The 24,049-nt window shown below is 52.6% G+C and overlaps 1 long non-coding RNA gene across 1 annotated transcript; it reads left to right on the top strand.

Moving 5' to 3' along the window:
- Nucleotides 1-4,533: 4,533 nt before the first annotated feature.
- On the top strand, nt 4,534-11,391 carry LOC148147435 (uncharacterized). Its single transcript, XR_015760007.1, has 2 exons — nt 4,534-5,683; nt 8,417-11,391. It is a non-coding gene; the product is annotated as an uncharacterized LOC148147435 (long non-coding RNA).
- Nucleotides 11,392-24,049: the final 12,658 nt, after the last annotated feature.

Genomic DNA, 24,049 nt, shown 5'->3' with positions numbered 1-24,049 from the left:
AGCGCATCTTTTCTTAGATACAGGGCCTAAAACTACTCACAAGGTCCAAACAGAGCCTTGTACCTCCTCAGCGATACACGCACGCTTTTGTTTTCTAGCCTTCTCGAAATGAATGCTAACCTTCCAAGCTACCAACTGAACCTACATGTTAACCTTAAGAGAATCCTGAGCTAGGAATACCAAGACTCTTTGTGCTCCAGATTTCTGAAGCCTTTCCCCATTTAGAAAACAGTTTATGTCTCTGTTCTTCCTGCCAAAGTGTATACTCTCACACTTTCCCAGAGTGAGTTCCATCCACCATTTCTTTGCCCACGCTCCTAGCCTGAGGTTCTGCAGCTTCCCTGCCTCCTCACTAGCTGGCTTACACTCAATTTTTCATCTTCTCCCTGCTCATTGCTTTTCTAGATGTCCTTTGCTAGCTTTTAAAGGCTTCCAAATCCCTTGCCTTCCCACTAATCTTCACCACATTATATGCTTTTCCTTTTGCATTGATGCTGTCCCTTGTCAGTCATGGTTGCAGATATGGAAATGTGTTGCTGGAAAAGCGCAGCAGGTCAGGCAGCATCTAGGGAACAGGAGAATCGACGTTTCGGGCATTAGCCCTTGGTTGCAGATGTCTGTTAGAGTTAGAGAGTCATGGAGATGTACAGCACGGAAACAGACCCTTCGGTCCAACCCGTCCATGCTGACCAGATATCCCAACCCAATCTAGTCCCACCTGCCAGCACCCGGCCTATATCCCTCCAAACCCTCCCTCTTCATATACCAATCCAGATACCTTTTAAATGTTGCAATTGTACCAGCCTCCACTACTTCCTCTGGCAGCTCATTCCATACATGTACCACCCTCTGTGTGAAAACGTTGCTCCTTAGGTCTCTTTTATATCTTTCCCCTCTCACCCTAAACCTATGCCCTCTAGTTCTGGACTCCACCAACCCAGGGAAAAGACTTTGTCTATTTATCCTATCCATGCCCCTCATGATTTTATAAACCCCAAAATGGTCAACTCTCAGCCTCCGACGCTCCAGGGAAAACAGCCCCAGCCTGTTCAGCCTCTCCCCATAGCTCAAATCCTCAAACCCTGGCAACATCCCTGTAAATCTTTTCTGAACCCTTTCAAGTTTCACAACATCCTTCTGATAGGAAGGAGACCAGAATTGCACACAATATTACAAAAGTGGCCTAACCAATGCCCTGGACAGTTGCAACACGACTCCTGTACTCAATACTCTTGACCAACAAAAGAAAGCATTTCAAGCACCTTCCTCATTATCGTATCTACCTGCAACTCCACTTTCAAGGAGCTATGAACCAAGGTCTCTTTGTTCAGCCACACTCCCTAGGACCTTACCATTAAGTGTGTAAGTCCTCCTTTGATTTGCTTTCCCAAAATGCAGCACCTCGCATTTATCTGAATTAACCTCCAGCTGCCACTTCTCAGCCCATTCTTCTTCCTCGGGATGAATTTCTGCTGTGCTTCCTGAATTAATCCCAGAAACTCCTGCCTTGCAGCTCCACCATCTTCCCTGCTAGGCTCTTCTTCCAACTCCGGCCTGCTCTCCCTCATGTCTTTGCAGTTATTTTTACTCAACTGTAATATCTGATTCAATCTTCTCCATCTCAAACTGCAGGGTGAATTCTATCATTTTACCGTCACTGGCACCAAGGGATTCCTTCACCTTAAGCTCCCTAATCGAGTCTGCTTCACCACACATCACCAAATCCAGAATTGCCTGTGTCCTAGTGGGCTCTACTACAAACTGCTCCAAAAACACCATCCTGAAGACAATTCACAAATTCCTTTTCTTGAGATCCGCTGCCAACCTAATTCTTCCAGTCCACCTGCATATTGAAATCCCTTGTAATTATTGCCATAGTGATATTCCTACCTGCCATTTCTATGTTCTGCCTCAAACCCGGAGTACATTTAGAGTACTGTGTACAATTCTGGTCACTCTGCTATAGGGAAGATGTCATTAAACTAGAAAGAGAAATGAGCTTGTATCTCAGATTGAAATTGGTGGGTATGATGTTATATGCGTCACTGGGACATGGTTGCAAGGGGATCATGGATGGAAGGGATACATGTCCCATCAAAAGTACAGGCAGGTGAGCAGAGGGATTTGCCCGAAGAAGATTTACATGGATGTTACTGAGACTGAAGGGTTCGAGTTATCAGAAGAGACTGGGTAGGCAAGGGCTTATTATCCCTGGATCGTAGGAGGCTAAGGGGCCCCTAATAATTATTTATAAACTCATGCAGAGCATAGATAAGGTGAATAGCCAAGGTCGATTCCCCAGGGTAGGGGAGTCCAAAACTAGAAGGTGTAGGTTTAAGGTGTGAGGGGAAAGATTTAAAAGGGACCTGAGAGGCAACTTTTTCACACAGAATGTGGTACATATATGGTACAAGCAGCCACAGGAAATGGTAGAGGTGGTTACAATTACAACATTAGTTGAAGAGATAGTGGAGCTTTTAGTAGTGATCTCTCTGTTATCACTGGAGTCAGGGAGGATCCCAGGGGACTAGAAATTGCACATGTAACCCCTCGTTCAAGAAGGAAAGACATTGAGTATAAGGGTAGACAAGTTGCGCTATAGCTTTATAGAACTTTAGTTGGGCCACACTTGGAATATTGCGCACAGTTCTGGTCACCAAACTACCAGAAGGCTGTGACTGCTTTGGAGAGGGTTCAGAAAACGTTTATCAGAATGTTACCGGGTCTGGTGGACTTTAGCGATGAAGAAAGGTCGGACAGACTGGGTTGGTTTTCACTGGACCACAGGACATTGAGGGGTGACCTGAAAGGTATTTATAAGATTGTGAATGGTATGGAAAGAGGAAAAGGTATGTGGCCTTTTCCCAGGATAGAGGCGTGGATTAGTACGTTTCAAGGTGCAGGAGGGAAAGTTTAAAGAAATGTGTGAAACAGGTTTTTCACACAAAGGGTGGTGACTGCCAGAGGAGATGGAAGCAGACGCAATAGTAGCATTCAAGAAGCACCTGGAGAAATACGCAGATAGGAAGGGAATAAAGGGATATTGAACCTGTATGTGAGGACAGTTTAGTATAGAAGGGAAAATGGTGTCAGTGCAGGCTTGGACAGTGAAAGGGCCTGTTCCTGCACCAGGCCCCATTCCCCTCACACTGCACCAGGTCTCATTCCCCTCACACTGCACCAGGCCCCATTCCCCTCACACTGCACCAAGTCTCATTCCCCTCACACTGCACCAAGTCTCAATCCCCCTCGCACTGTACCAGGTCCCATTCCCCTCACACTGCACCAGGCCCCATTCCCCTCACACTGCACCAGGTCTCATTCCCCTCACACTGCACCAAGTCTCAATCCCCCTCGCACTGTACCAGGTCCCATTCCCCTCACACTGCACCAGGCCCCATTCCCCTCACACTTTATCAGGTCCCATTCCCCTCACACTGCACCAGGTCTCATTCCCCTCACACTGCACCAGGTCCCATTCCCCTCACACTGCACCAGGTCTCATTCCCCTCACACTGCACCAGGCCCCATTCCCCTCACACTACACCAAGTCTCATTCCCTTCATACTGCACCAGGCCCCATTCCCCTCACACTTTATCAGGTCCCATTCCCCTCACACTGCACCAGGTCTCATTCCACTCACACTGCACCAGGCCCCATTCCCCTCACACTGCACCAGGTCTCATTCCTCTCACACTGCACCAGGCCCCATTCCCCTCACACTGCACCAGGTCCCATTCCCCTCACACTGCACCAGGTCCCATTCCCCTCACACTTTATCAGGTCCCATTCCCCTCTCACTGCACCAGGTCTCATTCCCCACACATTGCACCAGGTCTCAGTCCCCACACACTGCACCAGGCCCCATTCCCCTCACACTGCACCAAGTCTCATTCCCCCTCGCACTGTACCAGGTCCCATTCCCCTCACACTGCACCAGGTCTCATTCCCCTCACACTGCACCAGGTCTCATTCCCCTCACACTGCACCAGGTCCCATTCCCCTCACACTGCACCAGGTCTCATTCCCATCACACTGCACCAGGTCTCATTCCCCTCACACTGCACCAGGCCCCATTCCCCTCACACTGCACCAGGTCTCATTCCCCTCACACTGCACCAGGCCCCATTCCCCTCTCACTGCACCAGGTCCCATTCCCCTCACACTGCACCAGGTCTCATTCCCCTCATACTGCACCAGGTCCCATTCCCCTCACACTGCACCAGGTCTCATTCCCATCACACTGCACCAGGTCTCATTCCCCTCACACTGCACCAGGTCTCATTCCCCTCACACTGCACCCGGTCTCATTCCCCTCACACTGCACCAGGTCTCATTCCCCTCACACTGCACCAGGTCTCATTCCCCTCACACTGCACCAGGCCCCATTCCCCTCTCACTGCACCAGGTCTCATTCCCCTCACACTGCACCAGGCCCCATTCCCCTCACACTGCACCAGGCCCCATTCCCCTCACACTTTATCAGGTCCCATTCCCCTCACACTGCACCAGGTCCCATTCCCCTTGTGGGATATAAATGAATTAATGTTATTTCTGCAAGTATAAATTCTGATACAGAATAGGAATGAGAAAATACATATTCAGCAAAAAGAAAGGATATGTTAGCATGAGACGTGAATACAGAACAATGGTGGATATATGGGCAAACAGGAAAGCATCTGTTTCCCCCTTACACGGGGACACAGGAACAAACCCTAATCAAAGAGGTCAAAGTGGCCTCTGGATGGAAATAGATGCTGATAGAAGAAAAGATATGCCTAATCAATAATCTACAATAGACTGACGTCAAACACCCTTATGGGAGTCAGAGATAAGAGTTTGTCACGGACAAGACAGGATAAACAGAAGTTGTGGGATCAGTCTTAAGGAAATCTGTGACGTAAGCGAAGCAGGGAACAAACAATGGAATAAGGAAAAATATGGGGATTCAAACTGTATAAATTTCGAGAGTTTGTTGGATTTGGTGTGCATTTTGTCATTGCCTTACCAGGTAATTAGACAAAGCACCCATCTATAGGTGTACAATTAAACGGCTGATTCAGATATTCGTCTCGGACTGAAATTATTAAAGTGAGTGAGCTTTTGTTTCTCACAATTGGGGGCTCATGTCCGGGATTTTCTTCCATTCCCGGGGGGACTGGCTGGCCTTGGACACTGGGAAGACGCGTCCCGTTCCCCATTGAGGAGCGGTCTCGTGTCCCGGTTTGGTCTGCTCCCTTGGGTGACTGATGTGAATCCTATAAGAGAGACATCTGAATCAGACAGTGATAGGAGCTCGATAGAAAATACGGTGACAAAAGGGGCCAGGCAACTCTGTGCACAGACCAAGGTAAGAAAATTGACTTTTAAGTATTGCCTTGGTGGCCGGGATTGAGTTTTAGTAGTTAATAAGGGACTAACGAAGGAACTCACTATGGTTTGCGCTTTGGGTAAGAAAAAAGCCTCCGGGGAAACAAAGTAAGGACACGGCAATGGAAATGGAGGCGGGGTCCCTTACAACATTCCTCCGGAAAGTCCTTTGGGCAGGATGTTGTGGAAATTGGCAAAATAATACTTGTACGAGGGAGAAAGATGATTAAATATTGTTGCTTTGTATGGACTAAGGACTCCATTCTTCGTCCCGCTGTCTTCTGGCCAAAGTACAGATCGGACGAAGACTGGGTTCGTGAATATCTGAGTTTATATGTCAATGTGCGAGAGAGAGAGAGAGAGAGAATGTAAAGAGCTGTACAGCTGGTAGGAAGTTTAACCCTTTGTGATTTGGTTTGAGTGAACATTTGTTTGTTGGTGATTGAATGTTTGTGTTTTATTCCCTGGAGCTTGAGTTCCAGGACTGTTTTGAATCTGATTTTTATTATGGAAACTTAACATGATTTCTTTTAAGGTTAAGGATTCTATTGAGATTTAAAAAAAAAGGAATGATAACTCCTGTTCTTTTTACAGATCATGACTGCCTTACTATCAGTTTCTAACTAATCTCTTTTATCCTTACATAACAGCGATTTATGGAGGACAGTTGAAGTTTCAGTTCAACATTAGATTGTGGTAAAAGCAAAATTCTATGGTTAATATCTGTGACCTTGGATTCAGCCATTGTTCATGCATTAGAAGTTTTTTTTAAAAAAAACTTGAGTAGACAAATTCTTTTAAGGCAAGCTCTGATTATTTTACGACTTATAGTATTGTAATTGAGCAATGATTGGTCAGGACTATTTAAGGAAACTAATTTTGGATCTAAATTAAAGGACTAAAACTGGGTAATTACAGTGAATTGCAAAATTGGGAACTGTATGCATTTTGCATTTTGACTATTAAATACTGAAGAAATGAACGTAAATATATATAAATATATTTATAAGTTAGGAACAGGCTTTGAAGGTTAGTCAAGCATGAATTGATGAATTGGTGTTTGAAGTTATGGAGAGCTAGAAATATTGCAATATTTCTTTAAAAAAAAAGATAAAGGGGAAAAACGTAACAACTTATCCCCTTTGGGAGGTACCCATAGGGGACAAAGAGATTGGGTTTGTAAGTGCCCCCCTCACCAGTGGGGAGGTCAGAACATTTAAAAAGGAAATGAAGGTCCTGGTTGAGGATCCGGTGGGGTTGTCTGAACAAATTGATCAATTTTTGGGGCCCAGTCTGTATACCTGGGCTGAATTAATGTCTATTTTGAATATACTATTTACTGGGGAGGAAAGGGGACTTATATGAGGAGCTGCCATTAAAATATGGGACAGGGAACATCCGATTGGAGATGGGGATGCTGGACAGGGAGAGGTGAAGATTCCCCTCAGAGACCCCCAGTGGGAAAACCAAAACCCGGAGCATAGAGAAGAAATGAGGGAATTGAAAGACCTGATTCTAAAAGGAATAAGAGAGGCAGTTCCGAAGTCACAGAATTTGATTAAAGCCTTTGAAATTAGACAGGAGAAAGATGAGACTCCCTCAGCTTTCTTGCAAAGATTAAGGGACTCAATGCGGAACTACTCTGGAATGAACCCTGAGGACCCAGTGGCACAGGGTCTTTTGAAAGTACATTTTGTGACAAAAGCATGGCCAGACATACAGAGAAAGATACAGAAGATAGAAGGATGGAGCGAAAAACCATTAGGTGAATTGTTGAGAGAGGCACAGAAAGTATTTGTAAAGAGGGAGGATGAGAGACAAAAACAGAAGGTGAAAATGATGGTAGCTACGGTTGATGAGGTAATTAAGGGGAGAATGGAACCAATAGTGAGCAACCGGAGTGGCGGGTGGCAGCATGTAGGACAGAGAGGAAGAGGAAGAGGGAGAGGACAAGGGGGAACATTTGATAGAGGGTTTGAGCGACAGGGGCAGAGATGGAAGTCGCTATAGGCAGGATGCTATTATTGTGGAAAGATAGGGCATTTTAAGCGGGAGTGTCCTGATCTACAAAGGGAAGAAAAGGCAATTCCGCTTATGAATTATGATGAAGAATAGGGGTGTCAGGGGTTCCTGCCCTCGGGGGCCCACCAGGAACCCTTGATAAACTTGAAGGTGGGACCGTGTAGGGAGGAGGTAGTCTTCCTAGTAGATACGGGGGCAGCACAGTCATCGCTGAATTTTAAAACAAAGAAAGTAGAAATGTTAACACGGTCAATTATTGTTTCAGGGGTAAAAGGGGAAGGATTTACTGTTCCAGTATTTGAACCTATGATGATAGAAGGTCCTAAGGATAGGATCACAGGGGAACTGCTGTATATCCCTGATATAGGAAGTAACTTACTGGGGAGAGATTTAATTATCCTTTTAGGACTGGAGATTGGAGTTCAGGAAAAAGAATTAGTTGTACAACTGGCGATGTTGACAGAGGATGCTGAGAGAAAGATAGACCCTATTGTATGGGCTAGAGAAGGGAATCGTGGAAAACTACAGATCCCTCCCCTTACAATAAATTTAAAACGAAAAGGAGACGTTATCTGTGAACGACAATATCCTATTCCCATAGAAGGTAAACGAGGACTGCAGCCAGTAATTGAGGGACTGATTAGAGATGGACTGTTGGAGCCATGTATGTCTCCTTATAATACCCCAATTCTACCAGTGCGGAAATCTGATGGAACTTATCGATTGGTGCAGGATTTGAGAACATTAAATCGGATAGTACAGGTCAGGCACCCAGCGGTGCCAAACCCCTACACATTATTAAGTAAGATCCCTCATGATCACAAATGGTTTAGTGTGATAGATTTAAAGGATGCCTTTTGGGCTTGTCCCTTGGCAGAGGAAAGATTTGGGACTATCCCCCTATGAAATCTTATTTGAATTACCTTATTTGGGAACGCAGGGAGAATTGCCAATTCCCGAAACTAAAGATTTGTTTTTAAAGAAGTATATACTGGGCTTGTCCTCCTCTTTATCTTTCCTCAGAAAACAGGGTCTATTGGCACAGACTCTGCCCCTTGAATTTGCTGTTCATCCCATCCGGCCAGGAGATTGAGTCTTAATAAAATCATGGACAGAGACTAAGCTGCAGCCAGACTGGGAAGGGCCGTATCAGGCTCTTTTGACTACCGAAACGGCAATAAGGACGGCGGAAAAAGGCTGGACTCATTATACTCGGATCAAAGGGCCAGTGGACCCTCCAGTTGAGGAAGAAGTCTGGACAGCCGAATCAACGCAACACCCGCTGAAACTCAGACTAAAGAGACTTTGAGTAATTGACTATACAGTGGCGACGCGAGCGCGGGATTATTTCTGTAAGATTGTATATTAAGCCTTTTTGTGTTTTAGCATAGTGATTAGAATACTGGGAATGCTTAGAGTTATGATGCTAGCCCTCTTCGTATTAGGATTTTGTCACATATCATTTTCATATATATTATTGATGGTTCCTGAGTCTGATAATCCACAAGTAATAGACACTGATGTCTGTTGCTTAGTAAATTGTGGGAATGTAGCTAATCAGAGACAATACCGCAACTCAGAGATACATCTTAAGTCCTGTGGGGATGGCCTCGGGGATGGTACCTGGTATAATGGTCTTGTCACAATACACCGGGACCCCTTCCGACCAGCACGCGATTGTCCCGATAAAAAGTGTAACCCCATATATTTAACGATAAGGAAAACCACATGGCACGAAGCAGTTTTGGGGGGTGGCACTTATGAGGTACAATTAAATGAAACATTTGGGATTGAAATGAAAGCAAATGGGAAGGAGTTTGTGGGCTGTTATTTTCGAATTAGCGTAGGACAGGGAAAACGGGTAGAATTACTGGGTAATGAGATACAACCTTTCACCCCTCCCAATGATCCTACAGTAGTAAAAATTATAGAGGTAAAGGATTTGCAACAGACCATCGAGATAGAAACTGGGTACGGGGATGCAAATGCCTGGGTTGAATGGGTAAAGTATACTGTAAAAGTCTGAACAAAAGCAATTGCTATGGATGTGCCTCCGGTAGGCCAGTGGCCCAGGTGGTTCCCTTTCCGCTTGGGTGGAAGCGAGACAGGAAGGGCATGAAATGTATGATAGCCCTGTATCAGGATGAGACTGCATGGAATGATAGGAATTGTACCTCCCTATCTCTGATGTTCCCTCCCTTGGAGGAGAAAGATGCAAAAGGTCCCCCCACATTTTCCGCCGCAGTTGGAAATCACACGTCATGTGTGCACAGGTGAGGTACGAGTCGGTCGAGACATTTGGGGGAGCTGAAATTATGTACAGAGATTAAGAATGTTACCGAAATGGAGAAGGGAGGGAACTACTCAGCATTAAAGGTTCCCCGAGCGGATCTGTGGTGGTACTGTGGAGGCAAAATATTGAGACCCACCCTACCTCCGGATTGGAAAGGGATATGCGCAATTGTACAATTGGCAATTCCATTTACCTTGGCATTTGAGAAGGAAAACATAGTAGGGAAAAAGGGAAGGGGTAAGAGATTACTGTTAGATACTTCTTTTGATGACAGGATTTATCTTGATTCGGTAGGAGTCCCTAGGGGAGTTCCTGAATTCAAAGCTCGTAACCAGATTGCAGCAAGCTTTGAGTCAGCTCTCTTTTGGTGGGCAACAATTAATAAAAATGTAGACTGGATAAATTACATTTTTTTATAATCAACAGCGATTTATAAAATTATACAAGAGAGGCGGTTAAAGGAATATCAGAACAGTTTGATGCGACAAGTAGGATGGCATGGGAAAACAGAATAGCCCTTGATATGATTTTAGCAGAGAAAGGGGGTGGTGGTTTCTATCCTTACTTCCCTGATAGTAGTAGTCGGGATATTGGTGGCCATTGTTGTGTCATACCCTGTATACGAGGACTCACCCAGAGGCTGATTGAAACAGCCTTGATGAAACGAATGCCCCTGAGGGGAATCAGACAGAGGAACTTTATCAACTAAATAATAAGGAAATGAGTGAGACTAAGATGGATGAAATCTCTGAAATGATGCTTGCGAATTTTGGGAACAATGTTTAAAAAAAAAAAGAGACAAAAATGCAGAAGATAACAGATAGTAATGAAAAGAAAAAGGGGAAATTGTGGGATATAAATGAATTAATGTTATTTCTGCAAGTATAAATTCTGATACAGAATAGGAATGAGAAAATACATATTCAGCAAAAAGAAAGGATATGTTAGCATGAGACATGAATACAGAACAATGGTGGATATGGGCGGCATGGTGGCACAGTGGTTAGCACTGCTGCCTCACAGCGCCAAAGACCCGGGTTCAATTCCCGCCTCAGGCGACTGACTGTGTGGAGTTTGCACGTTCTCCCCGTGTCTGCGTGGGTTTCCTCCGGGTGCTCCGGTTTCCTCCTACAATCCAAAGATGTGCAGGGCCAGGTGAATTGGCCATGCTAAATTGCCCGTAGTGTTAGGTAAGGGGTGGGTGTAGGGGTATGGGTGGGTTACGCTTCGGCGGGTCGGTGTGGACTTGTTGGGCCGAAGGGCCTGTTTCCACACTGTAAGTAATCTAATCTAATCTAATATGGGCAAACAGGAAAGCATCTGTTTCCCCCTTACACGGGGACACAGGAACAAACCCTAATCAAAGAGGTCAAAGTGGCCTCTGGATGGAAATAGATGCTGATAGAAGAAAAGATATGCCTAATCAATAATCTACAATAGACTGACGTCAAACACCCTTATGGGAGTCAGAGATAAGAGTTTGTCACGGACAAGACAGGATAAACAGAAGTTGTGGGATCAGTCTTAAGGAAATCTGTGACATAAGCGAAGCAGGGAACAAACAATGGAATAAGGAAAAATATGGGGATTCAAACTGTATAAATTTCGAGAGTTTGTTGGATTTGGTGTGCATTTTGTCATTGCCTTACCAGGTAATTAGACAAATCACCCATCTATAGGTGTACAATTAAACGGCTGATTCAGATATTCGTCTCGGACTGAAATTATTAAAGTGAGTGAGCTTTTGTTTCTCACACCCTCACACTGCACCAAGCCCCATTCCCCTCACACTGCACCAGGTCCCATTCCCCTCACACTGCACCAGGTCCCATTCCCCTCACACTGCACCAGGTCCCATTCCCCTCACACTGCACCAGGTCCCATTCCCCTCACACTGCACCAGGTCCCATTCCCCTCACACTGCACCAGGTCTCATTCCCCTCACACTGCACCAAGCCCCATTCCCCTCACACTGCACCAAGCCCCATTCCCCTCACACTGCACCAGGTCCCATTCCCCTCACACTGCACCAGGTCCCATTCCCCTCACACTGCACCAGGTCTCATTCCCCTCACACTGCACCAGGCCCCATTCCCCTCACACTGCACCAGGTCCCATTCCCCTCATACTGCACCAGGTCTCATTCCCCTCTCACTGCACCAGGTCTCATTCCCCTCACACTGCACCAGGTCTCATTCCCCTCATACTGCACCAGGTCCCATTCCCCTCATACTGCACCAGGTCCCATTCCCCTCACACTGCACCAGGTCCCATTCCCCTCTCACTGCACCAGGTCTCATTCCCCTCACACTGCACCAGGTCTCATTCCCCTCACACTGCACCAGGTCTCATTCCCCTCACACTGCACCAGGTCTCATTCACCTCACACTGCACCAGGCCCCAATCCCCTCACACTGCACCAGGTCCCATTCCCCTCACACTGGACCAGGCCCCATTCCCCTCACACTGCACCAGGTCCCATTCCCCTCACACTGCACCAGGTCCCATTCCCCTCACACTGCACCAGGTCTCATTCCCCTCACACTGCACCAGGCCCCATTCCCCTCACACTGCACCAGGTCCCATTCCCCTCACACTGCACCAAGCCCCATTCCCCTCTCACTGCTCCAGGTCCCATTCCCCTCACACTGCACCAGGTCTCATTCCCCTCATACTGCACCAGGTCCCATTCCCCTCTCACTGCACCAGGTCTCATTCCCCTCTCAATGCACCAGGTCCCATTCCCCTCTCACTGCACCAGGTCTCATTCCCCTCTCACTGCACCAGGTCTCATTCCCCTCACACTGCACCAGGTCTCATTCCCCTCATACTGCACCAGGTCCCATTCCCCTCACACTGGACCAGGCCCCATTCCCCTCACACTGCACCAGGTCCCATTCCCCACACACTGCTCCAGGTCCCATTCCCTTCACACTGCTCCAGGTCTCATTCCCCTCACACTGCACCAGGTCTCATTCCCCTCTCACTGCACCAGGCCCCATTCACCTCACACTGCACCAGGTCCCATTCCCCTCACACTGGACCAGGCCCCATTCCCCTCACACTGCACCAGGTCCCATTCCCCACACACTGCTCCAGGTCTCATTCCCTTCACACTGCACCAGGCCCCATTCCCCTCACACTGCACCAGGTCCCATTCCCCACACACTGCTCCAGGTCTCATTCCCTTCACACTGCTCCAGGTCTCATTCCCCTCACACTGCACCAGGTCCCATTCCCCTCTCACTGCACCAGGCCCCATTCCCCTCACACTGCACCAGGTCCCATTCCCCTCATACTGCACCGGGTCCCATTCCCCTCACACTATACCAGGTCACATTCCCCTCACACTGCACCAGGCCCCATTCCCCTCACACTGCACCAGGTCTCATTCCCCTCACACTGCACCAGGTCCCATTCCCCTCACACTGCACCAGGTCTCATTCCCCTCATCCTGCACCAGGTCCCATTCCCCTCACACTGCACCAGGCCCCATTCCCCTCACACTGTACCAGGTCCCATTCCCCTCATACTGCACCAGGTCCCATTCCCCTCACACTATACCAGGTCCCATTCCCCTCACACTGCACCAGGCCCCATTCCCCTCACACTGCTCCAAGCCCCATTTCCCCTCCCATTGCACCAGGCCCCATTCCCCTCACACTGCACCAGGCCCCATTCCCCTCACACTGCACCAGGTCCCATTCCCCTCACACTGCACCACGTCTGATTCCCTACACATTGCACCAGGCCCCATTCCCCTCACACTGCACCAAGCCCCATTCCCCTCACACTGCACCAGGCTCCATTCCCCTCACACTGCTCCAAGCCCCATTCCGCTCACACTGCACCAAGCCCCATTCCCCTCACACTGTACCAGGCCCCATTCCCCTCACACTGCACCAAGCCCCATTCCCCTCACACTGCACCAGGTCCCATTCCTCTCACACTGTACCAGGTCCCATTCCCCTCAAACTGCACCAGGTCCCATTCCCCTCACACTGTACCAGGTCCCATTCCCCTCACACTGCACCAGGCCCCATTCCCCTCATCCTGCACCAGGTCTCATTCCCCTCACACTGCACCAGGCCCCATTCCCCTCACACTGCACCAGGCCCCATTCCCCTCACACTGCACCAGTCCCCATTCCCCTCACACTGCACCAAGCCCCATTCCCCTCACACTGCACCAGGCCCCATTCCCTTCACACTGCTCCAGGTCCCATTCCCCTCACACTGCACCAGGTCTCATTCCCCTCATACTGCACCAGGTCCCATTCCCCTCTCACTGCACCAGGTCTCATTCCCCTCTCACTGCACCAGGTCTCATTCCCCTCACACTGCACCAGGTCTCATTCCCCTCATACTGCACCAGGACCCATTCCCCTCACACTGCACCAGGTCTCATTCCCCTCATACTGCACCAGGTCCCATTCCCCTCACACTGCACCAGGTCTCATTCCCCTCATACTGCACCAGGTCCCATTCCCCTCTCACTGCACCAGGTCTCATTCCCCTCATACTGCACCAGGTCCCATTCCCCTCACACTGTACCAGGTCCCATTCCCCTCACTCTGCACCAGGTCACATTCCCCTCACACTGCACCAGGTCCCATTCCCCTCACACTGCTCCAGGTCTCATTCCCCTCATACTGCACCAGGTCTCATTCCCCTCACACTGCACCAGGCCCCATTCCCCTCACACTGCACCAGGTCTCATTCCCCTCACACTGCACCAGGCCCCATTCCCCTCACACTGCACCAAGTCTCATTCCCCTCACACTGCACCAGGCCCTATTCCCCTCACACTTTATCAGGTCCCATTCCCCTCACACTGCACCAGGTCTCATTCCCTTCACACTGCACCAGGTCTCATTCCCCTCACATTGCACCAGGCCCCATTCCCCTCACACTGCTCCAGGTCTCATTCCCCTCATACTGCTCCCGGTCTCATTCCCTTCACACTGCACCAGGTCCCATTCCCCTCATACTGCACCAGGTCTCATTCCCCTCACACTGCTCCAGGTCTCATTCCCTTCACACTGCACCAGGTCTCATTCACCTCACACTCCACCAGGTCTCATTCCCCTCACACTGCACCAGGTCTCATTCCCCTCTCACTGCACCAGGTCCCATTCCCCTCACACTGCACCAGGTCCCATTCCCCACACACTGCACCAGGTCCCATTCCCCTCACACTATACCCAGGTCCCATTCCCCTCACACTGCACCAGGCCCCATTCCCCTCACACTGCTCCAAGCCCCATTTCCCCTCGCACTGCACCAGGCCCCATTCCCCTCACACTGCACCAGGCCCCATTCCCCTCACACTGCACCAGGCCCCATTCCCCTCACACTGCACCAGGTCCCATTCCCCTCACATTGCACCAGGTCTCATTCCCCTCATACTGCACCAGGTCCCATTCCCCTCTCACTGCACCAGGTCTCATTCCCCTCATACTGCACCAGGTCCCATTCCCCTCACACTGTACCAGGTCCCATTCCCCTCACTCTGCACCAGGTCACATTCCCCTCACACTGCACCAGGTCCCATTCCCCTCACACTGCTCCAGGTCTCATTCCCCTCATACTGCACCAGGTCTCATTCCCCTCACACTGCACCAGGCCCCATTCCCCTCACACTGCACCAGGTCTCATTCCCCTCACACTGCACCAGGCCCCATTCCCCTCACACTGCACCAAGTCTCATTCCCCTCACACTGCACCAGGCCCTATTCCCCTCACACTTTATCAGGTCCCATTCCCCTCACACTGCACCAGGTCTCATTCCCTTCACACTGCACCAGGTCTCATTCCCCTCACATTGCACCAGGCCCCATTCCCCTCACACTGCTCCAGGTCTCATTCCCCTCATACTGCTCCCGGTCTCATTCCCTTCACACTGCACCAGGTCCCATTCCCCTCATACTGCACCAGGTCTCATTCCCCTCACACTGCTCCAGGTCTCATTCCCTTCACACTGCACCAGGTCTCATTCACCTCACACTCCACCAGGTCTCATTCCCCTCACACTGCACCAGGTCTCATTCCCCTCTCACTGCACCAGGTCCCATTCCCCTCACACTGCACCAGGTCCCATTCCCCACACACTGCACCAGGTCCCATTCCCCTCACACTATACCCAGGTCCCATTCCCCTCACACTGCACCAGGCCCCATTCCCCTCACACTGCTCCAAGCCCCATTTCCCCTCGCACTGCACCAGGCCCCATTCCCCTCACACTGCACCAGGCCCCATTCCCCTCACACTGCACCAGGCCCCATTCCCCTCACACTGCACCAGGTCCCATTCCCCTCACATTGCACCAGGCCCCATTCCCCTCACACTGCACCAAGCCCCATTCCCCTCACACTGCACCAGGCTCCATTCCCCTCACACTGCTCCAAGCCCCATTCCGCTCACACTGCACCAAGCCCCATTCCCCTCACACTGTACCAGGCCCCATTCCCCTCACACTGCACCAAGCCCCATTCCCCTCACACTGCACCAGGTCCCATTCCTCTCACACTGTACCAGGTCCCATTCCCCTCAAACTGCACCAGGTCCCATTCCCTTCACACTGTACCAGGTCCCATTCCCCTCACACTGCACCAGGCCCCATTCCCCTCATCCTGCACCAGGTCTCATTCCCCTCACACTGCACCAGGCCCCATTCCCCTCACACTGCACCAGGCCCCATTCCCCTCACACTGCACCAGTCCCCATTCCCTTCACACTGCTCCAGGTCTCATTCCTCTCACACTGCACCAAGTCTCATTCCCCTCACACTGCACCAGGTCCCATTCCCTTCACACTGCACCAGGTCTCATCCCCCTCACACTGCACCAGGTCTCATTCCCCTCTCACTGCACCAGGCCCCATTCACCTCACACTGCACCAGGTCCCATTCCCCTCACACTGGACCAGGCCCCATTCCCCTCACACTGCACCAGGTCCCATTCCCCACACACTGCTCCAGGTCTCATTCCCTTCACACTGCACCAGGCCCCATTCCCCTCACACTGCACCAGGTCCCATTCCCCACACACTGCTCCAGGTCTCATTCCCTTCACACTGCTCCAGGTCTCATTCCCCTCACACTGCACCAGGTCCCATTCCCCTCACACTGCACCAGGTCTCATTCCCCTCTCACTGCACCAGGCCCCATTCCCCTCACACTGCACCAGGTCCCATTCCCCTCATACTGCACCGGGTCCCATTCCCCTCACACTGCACCAGGTCACATTCCCCTCACACTGCACCAGGCCCCATTCCCCTCACACTGCACCAGGTCTCATTCCCCTCACACTGCACCAGGTCACATTCCCCTCACACTGCACCAGGCCCCATTCCCCTCACACTGCACCAGGTCTCATTCCCCTCACACTGCACCAGGTCCCATTCCCCTCACACTGCACCAGGTCTCATTCCCCTCATCCTGCACCAGGTCCCATTCCCCTCACACTGCACCAGGCCCCATTCCCCTCACACTGTACCAGGTCCCATTCCCCTCATACTGCACCAGGTCCCATTCCCCTCACACTATACCAGGTCCCATTCCCCTCACACTGCACCAGGCCCCATTCCCCTCACACTGCTCCAAGCCCCATTTCCCCTCGCATTGCACCAGGCCCCATTCCCCTCACACTGCACCAGGCCCCATTCCCCTCACACTGCACCAGGTCCCATTCCCCTCACACTGCACCACGTCTGATTCCCTACACATTGCACCAGGCCCCATTCCCCTCACACTGCACCAAGCCCCATTCCCCTCACACTGCACCAGGCTCCATTCCCCTCACACTGCTCCAAGCCCCATTCCGCTCACACTGCACCAAGCCCCATTACCCTCACACTGTACCAGGCCCCATTCCCCTCACACTGCACCAAGCCCCATTCCCCTCACACTGCACCAGGTCCCATTCCTCTCACACTGTACCAGGTCCCATTCCCCTCAAACTGCACCAGGTCCCATTCCCCTCACACTGCACCAGGTCCCATTCCCCTCTCACTGCACCAGGTCTCATTCCCCTCTCAATGCACCAGGTCCCATTCCCCTCTCACTGCACCAGGTCTCATTCCCCTCTCACTGCACCAGGTCTCATTCCCCTCACACTGCACCAGTCCCCATTCCCCTCACACTGCACCAAGCCCCATTCCCCTCACACTGCACCAGGCCCCATTCCCTTCACACTGCTCCAGGTCCCATTCCCCTCACACTGCACCAGGTCTCATTCCCCTCATACTGCACCAGGTCCCATTCCCCTCTCACTGCACCAGGTCTCATTCCCCTCTCACTGCACCAGGTCTCATTCCCCTCACACTGCACCAGGTCTCATTCCCCTCATACTGCACCAGGTCCCATTCCCCTCACACTGCACCAGGTCTCATTCCCCTCATACTGCACCAGGTCCCATTCCCCTCACACTGCACCAGGTCTCATTCCCCTCATACTGCACCAGGTCCCATTCCCCTCTCACTGCACCAGGTCTCATTCCCCTCATACTGCACCAGGTCCCATTCCCCTCACACTGTACCAGGTCCCATTCCCCTCACACTGCACCAGGTCCCATTCCCCTCACACTGCACCAGGTCTCATTCCCCTCATACTGTACCAGGTCCCATTCCCCTCACACTGCTCCAGGTCTGATTCCCCTCATACTGCACCAGGTCCCATTCCCCTCATACTGCACCAGGCCCCATTCCCCTCTCACTGCACCAAGTCTCATTCCCCTCACACTGTACAAGGTCCCAATCCCCTCACACTGCTCCAGGTCTCATTCCCCTCATACTGCACCAGGTCTCATTCCCCTCACACTGCACCAGGCCCCATTCCCCTCACACTGCACCAGGTCTCATTCCCCTCACACTGCACCAGGCCCCATTCCCCTCACACTGCACCAAGTCTCATTCCCCTCACACTGCACCAGGCCCTATTCCCCTCACACTTTATCAGGTCCCATTCCCCTCACACTGCACCAGGTCTCATTCCCTTCACACTGCACCAGGTCTCATTCCCCTCACATTGCACCAGGCCCCATTCCCCTCACACTGCTCCAGGTCTCATTCCCCTCATACTGCTCCCGGTCTCATTCCCTTCACACTGCACCAGGTCCCATTCCCCTCATACTGCACCAGGTCTCATTCCCCTCACACTGCTCCAGGTCTCATTCCCTTCACACTGCACCAGGTCTCATTCCCCTCACACTCCACCAGGTCTCATTCCCCTCACACTGCACCAGGTCTCATTCCCCTCTCACTGCACCAGGTCCCATTCCCCTCACACTGCACCAGGTCCCATTCCCCACACACTGCACCAGGTCCCATTCCCCTCACACTATACCAGGTCCCATTCCCCTCACATTGCACCAGGCCCCATTCCCCTCACACTGCTCCAAGCCCCATTTCCCCTCGCACTGCACCAGGCCCCATTCCCCTCACACTGCACCAGGTCTCATTCCCCTCATACTGCACCAGGTCCCATTCCCCTCTCACTGCACCAGGTCTCATTCCCCTCATACTGCACCAGGTCCCATTCCCCTCACACTGTACCAGGTCCCATTCCCCTCACACTGCACCAGGTCCCATTCCCCTCACACTGCACCAGGTCCCATTCCCCTCACACTGCACCAGGTCTCATTCCCCTCACACTGTACCAGGTCCCATTCCCCTCACACTGCTCCAGGTCTGATTCCCCTCATACTGCACCAGGTCCCATTCCCCTCATACTGCACCAGGCCCCATTCCCCTCACACTGCTCCAGGTCTCATTCCCCTCATACTGCTCCCGGTCTCATTCCCTTCACACTGCACCAGGTCCCATTCCCCTCATACTGCACCAGGTCTCATTCCCCTCACACTGCTCCAGGTCTCATTCCCTTCACACTGCACCAGGTCTCATTCCCCTCACACTCCACCAGGTCTCATTCCCCTCTCACTGCACCAGGTCTCATTCCCCTCTCACTGCACCAGGTCCCATTCCCCTCACACTGCACCAGGTCCCATTCCCCACACACTGCACCAGGTCCCATTCCCCTCACACTATACCAGGTCCCATTCCCCTCACACTGCACCAGGCCCCATTCCCCTCACACTGCTCCAAGCCCCATTTCCCCTCGCACTGCACCAGGCCCCATTCCCCTCACACTGCACCAGGCCCCATTCCCCTCACACTGCACCAGGCCCCATTCCCCTCACACTGCACCAGGTCCCATTCCCCTCACATTGCACCAGGCCCCATTCCCCTCACACTGCACCAAGCCCCATTCCCCTCACTCTGCACCAGGCTCCATTCCCCTCACACTGCTCCAAGCCCCATTCCGCTCACACTGCACCAAGCCCCATTCCCCTCACACTGTACCAGGCCCCATTCCCCTCACACTGCACCAAGCCCCATTCCCCTCACACTGCACCAGGTCCCATTCCTCTCACACTGTACCAGGTCCCATTCCCCTCAAACTGCACCAGGTCCCATTCCCTTCACACTGTACCAGGTCCCATTCCCCTCACACTGCACCAGGCCCCATTCCCCTCATCCTGCACCAGGTCTCATTCCCCTCACACTGCACCAGGCCCCATTCCCCTCACACTGCACCAGGCCACATTCCCCTCACACTGCACCAGTCCCCATTCCCTTCACACTGCTCCAGGTCTCATTCCTCTCACACTGCACCAAGTCTCATTCCCCTCACACTGCACCAGGACCCATTCCCCTCACACTGCACCAGGCCCCATTCCCCTCACACTGCACCAGGCCCCATTCCCTTCACACTGCTCCAGGTCCCATTCCCCTCACACTGCACCAGGTCTCATTCCCCTCATACTGCACCAGGTCCCATTCCCCTCTCACTGCTCCAGGTCTCATTCCCCTCATACTGCTCCCGGTCTCATTCCCTTCACACTGCACCAGGTCCCATTCCCCTCATACTGCACCAGGTCTCATTCCCCTCACACTGCTCCAGGTCTCATTCCCTTCACACTGCACCAGGTCTCATTCCCCTCACACTCCACCAGGTCTCATTCCCCTCTCACTGCACCAGGTCTCATTCCCCTCTCACTGCACTAGGTCCCATTCCCCTCACACTGCACCAGGTCCCATTCCCCACACACTGCACCAGGTCCCATTCCCCTCACACTATACCAGGTCCCATTCCCCTCACACTGCACCAGGCCCCATTCCCCTCACACTGCTCCAAGCCCCATTTCCCCTCGCACTGCACCAGGCCCCATTCCCCTCACATTGCACCAGGCCCCATTCCCCTCACACTGCACCAGGCCCCATTCCCCTCACACTGCACCAGGTCCCATTCCCCTCACATTGCACCAGGCCCCATTCCCCTCACACTGCACCAAGCCCCATTCCCCTCACACTGCACCAGGCTCCATTCCCCTCACACTGCTCCAAGCCCCATTCCGCTCACACTGCACCAAGCTCCATTCCCCTCACACTGTACCAGGCCCCATTCCCCTCACACTGCACCAAGCCCCATTCCCCTCACACTGCACCAGGTCCCATTCCTCTCACACTGTACCAGGTCCCATTCCCCTCAAACTGCACCAGGTCCCATTCCCTTCACACTGTACCAGGTCCCATTCCCCTCACACTGCACCAGGCCCCATTCCCCTCATCCTGCACCAGGTCTCATTCCCCTCACACTGCACCAGGCCCCATTCCCCTCACACTGCACCAGGCCCCATTCCCCTCACACTGCACCAGTCCCCATTCCCTTCACACTGCTCCAGGTCTCATTCCTCTCACACTGCACCAAGTCTCATTCCCCTCACACTGCACCAGGACCCATTCCCCTCACACTGCACCAGGCCCCATTCCCCTCACACTGCACCAGGCCCCATTCCCTTCACACTGCTCCAGGTCCCATTCCCCTCACACTGCACCAGGTCTCATTCCCCTCATACTGCACCAGGTCCCATTCCCCTCTCACTGCACCAGGTCTCATTCCCCTCACACTGCACCAGGTCTCATTCCCCTCATACTGCACCAGGTCCCATTCCCCTCACACTGCACCAGGTCTCATTCCCCTCATACTGCACCAGGTCCCATTCCCCTCACACTGCACCAGGTCTCATTCCCCTCATACTGCACCAGGTCCCATTCCCCTCTCACTGCACCAGGTCTCATTCCCCTCATACTGCACCAGGTCCCATTCCCCTCACACTGTACCAGGTCCCATTCCCCTCACACTGCACCAGGTCCCATTCCCCTCATACTGCACCAGGCTCCATTCCCCTCTCACTGCACCAGGTCTCATTCCCCTCACACTGTACAAGGTCCCAATCCCCTCACACTGCTCCAGGTCTCATTCCCCTCATACTGCACCAGGCCCCATTCCCCTCACACTGCACCAGGTCTCATTCCCCTCATACTGCACCAGGCCCCATTCCCCTCACACTGCACCAAGTCTCATTCCCCTCACACTGCACCAGGCCCTATTCCCCTCACACTTTATCAGGTCCCATTCCCCTCACACTGCACCAGGTCTCATTCCCTTCACACTGCACCAGGTCTCATTCCCCTCACATTGCACCAGGCCCCATTCCCCTCACACTGCTCCAAGTCTCATTCCCCTCATACTGCTCCCGGTCTCATTCCCTTCACACTGCACCAGGGCTCATTCCCCTCACACTGCTCCAGGTCTCATTCCCTTCACACTGCACCAGGTCTCATTCCCCTCACACTCCACCAGGTCTCATTCCCCTCACACTGCACCAGGTCTCATTCCCCTCTCACTGCACCAGGTCCCATTCCCCTCACACTGCACCAGGTCCCATTCCCCACACACTGCACCAGGTCCCATTCCCCACACACTGCTCCAGGTCTCATTCCCCTCACACTGCACCAGGCCCCATTCCCCTCACACTGCACCAGGCCCCATTCCCCTCATACTGCACCAGGTCCCATTCCCCTCACACTGCACCAGGTCCCATTCCCCTCATACTGCACCAGGTCTCATTCCCCTCATACTGCACCAGGTCCCATTCCCCTCACACTGCACCAGATCCCATTCCCCTCACACTGCTCCAGGTCTCATTCCCTTCACACTGCACCAGGTCTCATTCCCCTCACACTGCACCAGGCCCCATTCCCCTCACACTGCACCAAGTCTCATTCCCCTCACACTGCACCAGGACCCATTCCCCTCACACTGCACCAGGCCCCATTCCCCTCACACTGCACCAGGCCCCATTCCCTTCACACTGCTCCAGGTCCCATTCCCCTCACACTGCACCAGGTCTCATTCCCCTCATACTGCACCAGGTCCCATTCCCCTCTCACTGCACCAGGTCTCATTCCCCTCTCACTGCACCAGGTCTCATTCCCCTCACACTGCACCAGGTCTCATTCCCCTCATACTGCACCAGGTCCCATTCCCCTCACACTGCACCAGGTCTCATTCCCCTCATACTGCACCAGGTCCCATTCCCCTCACACTGCACCAGGTCTCATTCCCCTCATACTGCACCAGGTCCCATTCCCCTCACACTATACCAGGTCCCATTCCCCTCACACTGCACCAGGCCCCATTCGCCTCACACTGCTCCAAGCCCCATTTCCCCTCGCACTGCACCAGGCCCCATTCCCCTCACACTGCACCAGGTCTCATTCCCCTCATACTGCACCAGGTCCCATTCCCCTCTCACTGCACCAGGTCTCATTCCCCTCATACTGCACCAGGTCCCATTCCCCTCACACTGTACCAGGTCCCATTCCCCTCACACTGCACCAGGTCCCATTCCCCTCACACTGCACCAGGTCCCATTCCCCTCACACTGCACCAGGTCTCATTCCCCTCACACTGTACCAGGTCCCATTCCCCTCACACTGCTCCAGGTCTGATTCCCCTCATACTGCACCAGGTCCCATTCCCCTCATACTGCACCAGGCCCCATTCCCCTCACACTGCTCCAGGTCTCATTCCCCTCATACTGCTCCCGGTCTCATTCCCTTCACACTGCACCAGGTCCCATTCCCCTCATACTGCACCAGGTCTCATTCCCCTCACACTGCTCCAGGTCTCATTCCCTTCACACTGCACCAGGTCTCATTCCCCTCACACTCCACCAGGTCTCATTCCCCTCAAACTGCACCAGGTCTCATTCCCCTCTCACTGCACCAGGTCCCATTCCCCTCACACTGCACCAGGTCCCATTCCCCACACACTGCACCAGGTCCCATTCCCCTCACACTATACCAGGTCCCATTCCCCTCACACTGCACCAGGCCCCATTCCCCTCACACTGCTCCAAGCCCCATTTCCCCTCGCACTGCACCAGGCCCCATTCCCCTCAAACTGCACCAGGCCCCATTCCCCTCACACTGCACCAGGCCCCATTCCCCTCACACTGC

The sequence above is a fragment of the Chiloscyllium plagiosum genome, unplaced genomic scaffold (assembly GCF_037043375.1).
Source record: "Chiloscyllium plagiosum isolate Xiang-an unplaced genomic scaffold, Cpla_swu_hap1 HiC_scaffold_17, whole genome shotgun sequence".
Taxonomy (NCBI): domain Eukaryota; kingdom Metazoa; phylum Chordata; class Chondrichthyes; order Orectolobiformes; family Hemiscylliidae; genus Chiloscyllium; species Chiloscyllium plagiosum.
This window is presented reverse-complemented; position numbering and strand designations above follow the sequence as displayed.